The sequence below is a fragment of the Rhyacophila brunnea genome, unplaced genomic scaffold, assembly GCF_057557595.1.
Source record: "Rhyacophila brunnea isolate RB1 unplaced genomic scaffold, BYU_Rbru_1.0 scaffold_6, whole genome shotgun sequence".
Classification (NCBI taxonomy): domain Eukaryota; kingdom Metazoa; phylum Arthropoda; class Insecta; order Trichoptera; family Rhyacophilidae; genus Rhyacophila; species Rhyacophila brunnea.
The window spans coordinates 45,842,518-45,854,596 of record NW_028233276.1 but is presented as its reverse complement, the minus strand read 5'-3'; positions in this window follow the sequence as shown (position 1 = coordinate 45,854,596).

The following is a 12,079-nucleotide window of genomic DNA, read 5'->3' as shown; positions in this document are numbered from 1 at the left end:
GTTACAATAAGTGCTAATATTTTGATACAAACCTACCCTAAGTTTGATAATATTTTTCACTTTATCACTTTAGCGGTCGATAAGCATAGAATAGACCCACAGGTGTGTTTATCGATTTTTTGTGAGGAGGTGTATATTAATAGGAAAAAGTTAATTAGAACCAGTTTGCAATTATTATTAACAACATTAAGTGGACTGTATTACCGGTTGAGTAGAGGGAGAAGACGTAACTTCAATCACATGTTAAAAGATGCAAGTAGATTTTGGGGTCAGTTTTAATAATATATCATGTTGAGAACGTCTTAAATTAATAATTTGTAATATTCACTATAATATGTAAAAATAAATAAAATTTGAATTGATTTTGAAAATCAGAAATTATCAAAGGTAACACCGCTATATTTAGGCTGTAGGATTGGAATTACATTTTAGTAGATATGTCTTATATTATGAACCTATTCTATGTTTTGTATCTCACTGGCTTGAGAAAACTCCCATTTCACTAATAGTGCCTCAGTGTATTCTACAATGGTTATCAGTCTATTGAGAGTTTTCTACGCTAAATACTCAAGATTGGCTCTAGGGCGAGATGTTCAGCTGGTCTAACCCATTCTTCTAAATAATTAAAGGTTTAGTTTTTTCTTCACCAGTTGATAGTTGGTCTTCGTTGGATGAGACGGTCAGAGATTATTGTAATTACTCACTTACTTCACTCTATTAAGCTCCAGCAAGCACAAATTCGCAATACTTCCCTCGGACCATCATCACGTTTTGCGCCTCCCGATACATATCTGTGGGTCTATTCTATGCTTATCGACCGCTAAAGTGATAAAGTGAAAAATATTATCAAACTTAGGGTAGGTTTGTATCAAAATATTAGCACTTATTGTAACAATTACACGAAGCCGGTTTTTATTGTTGCAATAAGTGCTATATTTTAACAGCACCTATCTTGCTGCTGTTAAAATATCGCACTTATTGCAACAATAAAAACCGGCTTCGTGTAATTGTTACAATAAGTGCTAATATTTTGATACAAACCTACCCTAAGTTTGATACTATTTATCAATTTAGTGTTCGATAAGTATAGAATAGACCCACTGTAGTGGGTAGGGATTGTAATGCTGGGATACCGAGCTATTTTCGATACCTAGGAATCCCGGGATTGATAAATATAATCCCGAAACTTTCGGGATTGATTTATTATCAATTTTTATGGAAAATAAAATAAAAACAAAAATATAACATAAAAAATAATTTTAATAACAAATAACTACATTAGAAACAAACTGAGTTTGAATGAAGTTTGATTTATACCCATGCGTAAGTTGCCGATTAATTTTATTTTTTCACATAAATTAATAAAAATGAGAAAGATTGGAAAAAAACAATGCTTCGCACTATTAACAAAGTAATTCCACCATGATCTCATACGTTTTACGGCACTTTCATATTTGGCTGACTAATTAGATTTATGAAGCGGAAAGGACGTAAGAACACCATGATTTGCTTTACTATTTTAAATCTTGCTAACCCATTAATAAAGTCTTTACTATCAGAAACAGCAATCTCATATTAAATTTACATTACAATATTATTTACTCCATTAAACTTATGTATTTCAAAGATTGAACGTATACAATATTAACAATAAATGTCTTAAATAGTATAAATTATACCAGATTTATTTTTGACCTATTTTATCAATGTTATTTGTAAATATAACAATTTTATATTAATAATGGAAAAAAATGCCAATCCCGGGACCAGTCCCGGGATCAGAATTTTGGCTCGGGATTGGATTACCTAGCAGTGAGTATATGGTTTTTTTTTTGGTACCACTGTAGAGAGAAAGAGAATCGGCCACGGCGATGGAAGTCTTGAGGCTGTCACAAGAGCGCGGAATATCACACACTTTAGCGAGATCCAGAACACATGTCCAAGCCACGTGAAGCAACTATAACTTAAATAAATCTATATTTAGCCACATAACATTTACTTGTGAAATTAAAATATTAGTATAGAATTGTCTAACTAAAAATGGGTGAATATAATATTCGATTCACCATCGTCATAATATGCGTAAACATAACAATACGAATTCAATATATTCGGAACACGCGTAGTTTTGTAACTGATCTTATTTGACAGCGCCATTAATAATTCTATGTTTTTGTTAAAATATTTACCTTCTAAATAATTTGGGCTTATTATTCTTTATTTTGCATCTACCTATATGCTATTTTTCTCTATTTATTCGTAATCACAAGTCACGGGTCTCAGGTTAAAATTCCGGATCTAGAAAATTTATATATATTTTTAAATGTGTGTTTGGATATAGGGTATAATGGAACTGATGGTTGATCATGTGGTTAACATTAATTTCTCATAAAAACAAAATTCTGTTAATGTCGAGGTATATAATAATATTATGCTCCGCTTAGGATTGAATAAGGAAATGGTTATTTTTCTAACAGACATAAATTATTATTACTTCAACACACCTCAGATGCATACCTACTTAAAAATAATTACAAGATAAAAAGAACTTTTTATATACAACGTTTTTAAATTTTCTGGTGAATTATTATGCTCAATATGCTCAAACTTGTACTTGATATGAAGTAAATAAAAAACAAACAAACAAACAAATATAGAATACTGAAATGTCATTTTGACATTTCATTTTGATTTCCATAGTAACGCACGTATAATATATAAATAATTTAGTTGCTAGGACCACCCCCTTAGCAACCAATAATAGTCTTTTACTTTTTACGGATTTTTCTGAAATAACTTTCCATACAAAACAGAATTAACTGAAAATAAATTCAATTCTGCTGAACGATGGCTAAAAGTATTAAAAGAATGCATTGGCATCGTGTTCTGATATATTCTAAAAGTTTCAAATGTCTCGCTAGTCGGGAAGTTAGTTAAAAATTGATTGCAAGATTTGTACTCAACAAACAAGAATACAAGCTAATAAAAACGTTGTGAAATAGTCGAATCCGCATCCATAGGATGGATTCATGCCAATATGCTTAATCATTGAGCTATCTGCGTCTTACCAATTATGTCCGAAATGTATAAAAAAATGCGTCAATTATTCGTTGGATAAAAAAATAGTTAATTAAGGCTATTTTTCGTTCTATATATATTTTTTAACTAATATTATAGGCTAATGATTTCAAAATCAGTTAAATCCATTATTTTATTTTTTTTATTTTTCGCCCAACAGGTTTAAACAAGGTTCTTTAATAATTTCGGTAACTCTAAGGATATTTTATTTCGCTATTGTATTGTCTACTAATATATTTGTAACAAGAAGATATTCTTTTTGCAGTCCTAAATGTGTTAAATGGATTTTTGCAATTATTGATGATTACTGATGATTAAGTGTATCTAAGACCGGGAAGAGAATGTATATATTTTGAATATTGTGAATTATTTAAATTTGTCATTGAAAAAGCATACCTACTGTCGCGAATCTAGCAGATACAGATTCAAGTCCCGTCGGGTGTCGTATTTTTTCCTACAAAGTGATTTTTTTCTGTTATCTATGTATTTGCATGAGATGTTTTCAAATTATGTATATTCAATTTATAGAATGTTACATTCTCAAATCTTGTATCTTATTCGTTGAATAATAAATATATAATTATAACCATTAGCATTATAAAATTTTATAAATTCATGGTAACATTGCAGGTGCAGTACGGATAATAATAATGATTATTGCTATAAAGATTTAATGATAGAAAAACTCTATTTTTATACCTTTGAAAAAGTCTTGGTACAAGTGATGTCGTAACTATATTAAGTTACTTTTAAAAGTATTATGCTCTTTCTACTTGACATGAAAAAAAAATATCCGCGGAAATATTATAACATGTAAAGCCAACATAAAGTTTGATGGCCAGGTGTGAATTTGTCAGAAATATCATTCAAAAAGAAAAGATTAGGTACTTACTTACTTGCTAACAAGTATTATAATAAAAGTTCTTTACTTCTAGAAACTGTTTATAGAGTTCCATGGTATTTTTATTTGCTTGAATACTTTAATAATGAATAACGTATATTTATTTACCTACACAATGCTTCAAAAAGTCAAGATCCGCTATCGGCAGTAAACTTTTATATCACATTTTCGTTGTTCATAATTTTTATAAATACAATATAAATTTTGGTTATACTTTATTTTATTCAATGAATATTAAATACAACTTTTGAGGAGGTATATTATTTTGCTGTTGAGCATAATAATATGAAATGTGCCAAATTATTTACTTATGTTTAATTAAATATTAAGCCAGGTCGCACATCCAAATTTATCTCGACTGCAATACGTTGAGTTTGTCGATGTGAATTTGTTGCTATTCATAAAACAAATGTAATTTAATGTACCCCTTTGAAAAGAGACATTTTAGTTTGAAAAAAACAGCTAATATCTCAAGCAACAAATTTCATTTTAGCTAACCACATGACGTCATTGCTCCGGCATGTCATCGCCTATGCGCATCGAAGAAAGATGCAACATTGCTCTCAGTTTTAATTTATTGTAAAATCATATATTATTATAAGTAATATTAAAAATGCTATATTTTTGAATGTTGCTGATAATCTGAAACTGCTCTTAGAAAATATCACTTAGTATGAGAATTTTCAACAACTCCATATTAATATACACAATATGTATTATTTTATTAGATTGAGATATATTGGAATAGATGTATTGTAGGGTTGGAACAATGTTTTAAAAACGTCAATGGATTCTAACATATAATTATTGACAATAATTAAAACTAATTCATTGAAATATTGACTTGAAACTTTACTTATAATGTGTCATCTTCGAGGATTGTCGTAAACTTTAACTTGATATATTATGATAACATAAGTCTTGGAATTCAGACATGCCGTTAGAAATGGGAGTTCGTTATTCGTGAATGTTTAATTTTACATTTTACTAGAATATATACTATAATAAAAAGAATTTCAAGTTATTCAAATTTATATTTTTATAAAAATCGATGTTTTTTAAAATTATTATAAAAAATAATAAAACCATAAATTAGTCAAAAATCTCTTAGACGAGGCTTAGAAAACTTAATAAACTGTATTTTAATAATAAAAATGACTATGAAATATTGTTATAATAAGCTGGGAACGTAAACAAATTCACATTTTATGATATTTTTTTAAAATTATAGGTTTTTATTTGACTTAAGGGGGGACATGCTCGTCGAAGGTCAAAATTGAGTTTTTATTGTATTTTCAAACCATGATCCTGGACACTCCTTAAACGTTGTAGATAATCTATTTATATAATTTTGAAGCCTTATTATCATTTATAGTTATTTTAAACATTTGATGACTGCATAAGGTATTTTTGTTACATAAAATAGTATTCTTTTAAACCTCTCGCTCTAATGTTTTAGAATATAGTCATATTTCGGTACATAACTGTGCAGTGGTGTTAAGATTTTTTACGTTTATTAATTTTTAAACGCATTTATAAAACCATTAGTATAATTTATTACGAGATAATTTTTGTAAAATATTCACGATAAAAAATTATATTGATAATCTCTGTGATCCCAAATTTGACAAGAATTAGGCATTTTATTATTCAAAAAATCGGCAAGATCAACACGTTTGAAGATGATTCTAAAGATATTTATTATAAGCTATGTCTTTGACCATTCAAGTGTGATAAACATCTTATGAATAATGATTGCTTTATAATAATTATTGACCTAAGAATAAGGTAGTGTTTTTTTGAAATACGCTATTTCTTTTGTCATTCCCCAGTAGTTAAGCTACAACATACGGCCGTAGCCATAAATTGACAAACTATAATTGAAGTAGGGAGTAAAATGATATTGACGCGCGTGTTTGAACATGTACCGTTTAAAAAAAAATAAAAAAAAACATTGGTTAGGTACATGTTCAAACACGCGCGTTAACATAATTTTACTCCCTACTTTAATTATAGTTTGTCAATTTATGGCTACGGCCGTATGTTGTAGCTTAACTACTAGGGAATGACAAAAGAAATGGCGTATTTCAAAAAAACACTACCTTATTCTTAGGTCAATAATTATTATAAAGCAATCATTATTCATAAGGTGTTTATCACACTTGAATGGTCAAAGACATAGCTTATAATAAGTATCTTTAGAATCATCTTCAAATGTGTTAATCTTGCCGATTTTTTGAATAATAAAATGCCTTATTCTTGTCAAATTTGGGATCACAGAGATTATCAATATAAATTTTTATCGTGAATATTTTACAAAAATTATCTCGTAATAAATTATACTTATAGTTTCATAAATGCGTTTAAAAATTAATAAACGTAAAAAATCTTAAAACCACTGCACAGTTATGTACCGAAATATGACTATATTCTAAAACATTAGAGCGAGAGGTTTGAAAGAATACTATTTTATGTAACAAAAATACTTTATGCAGTCATCAAATGTTTAAAATAACTATAAAGGATAATAAGGCTTCAAAATTATATAAATAGATTATCTACAACGTTTAAGGAGTGTCCAGGATCATGGTTTGAAAATACAATAAAAACTCAATTTTGACCTTCGACGAGCATGTCCCCCCTTAAGATAAAAAAAATCTCTTGAATTTTTTCAGATACATATTTATTAATTAATACAGTTGGAATTGTAAATTATCAAAAAAATGTCTCAAATTGCAAGCTTCATATATCACCGCTAGGTGCCCCTGGTAGAAAGGCTGAGTAAAGACATCACCTTAAACAAGTTTTTAGTTCAATGCTGCGAATTCTTTAGCCAGTCTTTGCAGTTTTGACCAGTGTAGATTATAAATACACGTCCACACGAAGTACAAAACACAACATGAAAGACGTGCGTCTCAATCTTAATTCGTTGTAAAGCTACGTGATGTACGGAATCCTATTTCAGTGATGACATGATAATGATAAATCACATCACTCCACTTTGTGTGAGACAAGTGTCAGCGAAATAATTTCCTGTCTTGTGAACAAATATCCGCTTTATTTTCCAATACACAACCACGATGGATACGTCTTTTATCAGGAGAACTGAGCGATATTAATTGTAAGTGTTTATATTTTAAATAACAAGTATCCAATACATCCTTTGGAATTTTGAACGACTTGAACCTATATTAAACCAGACGATAATGTATATGGTGGTAAACAACTCAATCCATGTCAGGATAGTGATCGGCTATATTAAATATATTACCAGTATTACAAATTCTCCAATAATATTAATTTCCCGGAGTATCCAATTAATGTATACTCAGTAAATAGCTTACTGCAGATTGTTTCCGTAATATCCATTTTTCCATAGAATCAGCTATATCGCAATGACGCAAACTCCATATAGCAGCTGACTCAATTACAATAATTATTTTTTAAATATATTATTTTGATTGTGAGTACATCAATAAATAGCAGATCATAATTCATTGGACATATTCCCGGTCTGTTAGAATATCACTCTCTATATCGCTACGGAGATTCGGACCTCGGAACAGTATCATAAGTATTGTAACTTAACTACTGTAACATACTCTTGTAGCGATTGTTTACGCTGCAAATAAAACTCGCTCCTTCATACATTGGAGCAACCACCAAATCTCGACTTCTTATCTCTCCTTCTGATGACCTGACTCTAACAAGTATAGGTATCAATTAAGTTACCTGGTCAAATACTATCCAAGTTAAAATATCAATACAATATGCAACTGAAACTTAGTTCAGACAAAAAAAAATCAGACTATTAGTCAGTGGCGAAGGGTGGATGTAGGCTGTTAAGATCCGCTATAAATAGTGCACACTAAACTTTGTCAGTCATGCGTATTTGTTTTCATTGAAATAAGACTACAATTTATATAATATAATAGTTTAAAATTCAATTAAACCAAGCCATACTATATAATAATAGTCAAAAAATACTCGTCTATCTATAAAATATCAAAATTTATGCAATTAAATCATACATAACTTTGGATATTTTATAAATAAAATATTTTTTTTATCTATTATAGTTTGGTTTAGGCAAGGTTTCATGAATTAAAAAAAAAATAAACCAACAATATGTGTAATATACTCGTAATATATTCTTAATCCTACGAAAACAAATAAGTATGAATGAAAAAGTGTGCACAATTTTGTCGTATCACCCAAAGCAAGTATGTATACCAAAACTATTATAGTTTGATTTAGGCAGGGTTTAATTGATTTTTAAAAATTAACCAATACCATCTGTAAATTCGAGTGCTTAAAGTCAGACAATGTTATCTACAAAAAAGTTTTTTTTTTTTTTTTTGAGATAACGTTATTTTACATTTACGGCTACATGATAGTCAAACAACGTTATGTCAATCTTTTCTAATTTCTTATTAAATCGTCAGTAAAGTTTAACGCTAACTACATAAGTTACCCTTGTTTTCATATTTTTTAAAAACTATCCCTATAAATTTTAACATCATCATAAGCAAGATAAATGTACAATACACAATAAATTATAAAATATTAACATTATGTTTTAAATAAACATTTCCCTTGTTGAATTACATGATTCTAAAATAACGATTTTTGGCTCTCCTGTAAAGTTGCACTTTTGTAGATAGTGTTGTTTGACACTTAGCCCTCGAATTATTGTAGTATAAAAACAAATACGTATGACTAACAAAGCTAATTGTGCACAATTTAAGTCGGATCTTAACAGCCTATCTCCACTCTTCGCTACTGCTATTAGTATCAAAGTCGATACTCCTATATTCCACCATTTTGAGATAATTCGTCAAAAACGGCACATATTTTAGGACTGCAAATAACATAATATTTTCTTTTTTTAAACTATTAGAAATATAGTAAAGCTATATGATAAAATATTTTTCGCTTTACTATAATTATAATTTAACTAATCGAGCATGTTGACTAGTTAGCGCAGTGACGTCGGTAGGTCGTATAATAGGTAACTGGCGTGCAATGTGTTTGATTGTGGAACAACCGCTGGTGACAGCTTGTCCTGTTTCCAGTGGCGTCTGAAGTTAAGGGTTTTTTAATCTATTGAAGTTCGCTATTAACGGTCCACATGCCCAACGTAGGTCAAAATGTAGTTTTATGGTATTTTCAAAGCATTTGCCTGAACATTCCTTAAACGTTGTAGATAATCTATTTATATAATTTTGAAGCGTTAATATCCTTTATATTTATTTTAAACATTTGATGACTGCATAAATTATTTTTATTACATAAAATAGTATTCTTTTAAACCACTCGATCTAATCTTTAGAATATTATAGTCATATTTCAGTACATCCATGTGCAGAAGATGTTTTAGATTTATTATTTTTTAAATGCATTTGCAAAACCATAAGTAAAATTAATGTGAAATATTTACGATAAAAACTATTTTATAATCTCTGTGATCCCAAATTTGACAAGAATTGGGCATTTAATTATTCAAAAAATGAGCACGATTAACACATTTGAAGATAATTATAAAGATACTAATTATAAGCTATATCTTTGACCATTCAAATGTGATAAAACATCTTACGAATAATGATTATTTTATAATAATTATTGACCTAAGAATAAGGTAGTATTTTTTTGAAATATGCCATTTCTATCGGTATTTCCCAGTGGTTAAGCAACAACATACGGCCGTAGCCATAAATTGACAAATTATAACTGAAGTAGGGAGTAAGATCATGTTAACGCACGTGTTTGAACATGTACCTTACCGAAGTCTATTAATATTGGATTAGGTTGATGAAAACGTACGCGATTCATATGTGTCTCATATAGCACAATATGATAATTCTATATTAATTATTGTGTTGGACCAAAACTCATCTTTGCCATACAGTGGTTATAAACGATTCAGCCCATGATGAATTAATAAAAAAATCAAATTTTAATATATTTTTTTAATTATTTACCAACTCAACATTCACAAAATTTATTTATTTATTGATATATAATTTTACTCATACATAAAACTTACATAAATATAGCCTCAAATCTTGATACATAATGTTTACAATGGAAAATAAATATACACTCCAATATAAATAAAGTTGTATGAATATAAATTGACAGTGTAGAAGGTTAGTCTCCAGAAATTTGTTTATAAACATATATATTTATTATGACACAATATTGGTTATGCTTACAACACGTGCTGTTTACTTGGTTGTATTGAACGACTAACTAAATGGCACTATGCGCATGTACCCCTGAGACCGAAATGAATATAATCATAATAACAAATTGTGTTCATCGGCGCACGCAACTTCGTCACACGCCAAAAATACACTCTGATCTGTTTTCCGAAACGCGCCAAAAGAAGTATAACTTAAAAAATACGCTAAATTTACAACGAACTCGACACAATATTATGCATCTCTGGTTAAGATGATCAATAATAAATTTATTAAAATATAATAAACTGTAAAATAAAATGTACGCCAATTTCCTCTCCCACTAGATACCTACTAAATATAACTAACTGTACCGTTAGAGCAGCTCGTAATTTCGCAGGGACAGTCTGCGACCACCTGCCAGCGAGGTTTTTGATTGATTGATGTACGCGTTGAACAAAAACAGATTTTTTCAATTAACTACTCCACTGAAAGTGAAAAAAAATATAAGCGGGCAGTTATTTCGGGTATCGGTTTATTATTCAGGTGTATTGGTTAATTTGAAAAAAAAAAATACCGCGAGTTGTATTCCAGCGGGTGGCAATGTGGCACTTTACATTATTGATGATAACAATACAAAAAAATACTATTATGCGGTTGAAATATTTCAACGTTATATTATTTTGGTGTTAAATAATTATTTTCGTTAGAAGGCCATTAAGTACATAAATTTATAAATTATTAAGTATATAGTAGAGTTTGTTTATTAAATTTTATAAAAATTAACACTGAATAGATTAACGACTTTAATATATTTTTATTAGTACATAATGTATTACGAAACAATTTTTAATATTTATGAATGATACATTTTGTTAATTAAGTCAGCATTTACTATTATAGATTTAGAATATAGTTCCATTTCACAAATGAACACCGGAAACTTAAAAGGTTGTAAGTGCCAGAAATTATGAAAACGGTTTTATCTAGGAAATGGATAGCATGTGCCAAGGCCAGTGTCCTACAGAAGGGTACAAGTGCCACTGATGCCCGGAAATAATTCTTAAAAATTCCATAAGATTGCGTTGGTTGTACGAATTGTATGGTTGCCTCTACCTTCTTTTTTTTGAAAATGTCACTTATAGCTTTTTAAGTTTCCGGTTTTAAAATATATTATATAAAATTATAAAGAATTTTTTTTTGTCATTGAAACACCATTAACAAGACTACAACAATAAATGACTTGAGCATACATTACTTGAAAACATCTCCGATATACCCACTAGAAAAAATCATGTTTGAAAAAAAAAATACGATGCTCGACGGATTTGAACCCGTATAACCACTGGTATCTCGCCAACTGTGCAAGTATTTCATGTATGACCTACTAATTTAAATTGTCGCAATTAGATAGGAGGCTCATAGTATAATTGGTTAATGCACAGTTGGCGCGATACCAGTGGTTATACGGGTTCTAATCCCGTCGAGATCGTATTTTTTTTTCAAATATGATTTTTTCTAGTGTGTATATATCTCAGCTGTTTTCAAGTTATGTATGTTCAATATAAGGAATGTGAAATTCTCAAAATTTTGTGAATTATTCGTTGAATAAAAGAAATGGTATATTAATAAATGACTTGTCTACGCTTAAGTATAAAACTCATAGAATGAGACGAACTCACTTTCTCTCTTTCTATTAAAAATAATTATATACTTACTTGGAAACCGTATTAGTTTAACAATTAATTTTCTCTCCTGTAGGTTAAAATATATACAAATTAATGATTACTACATTGGTTATTGAGCGTACATAATTTGGAATATATTTTTGAGAAAAACTTGAACGAGAGGAACCTGAACCTGTATCCATTGAATTCATGTAAACATGCTTTACCAATTAATACCAACCACGCTA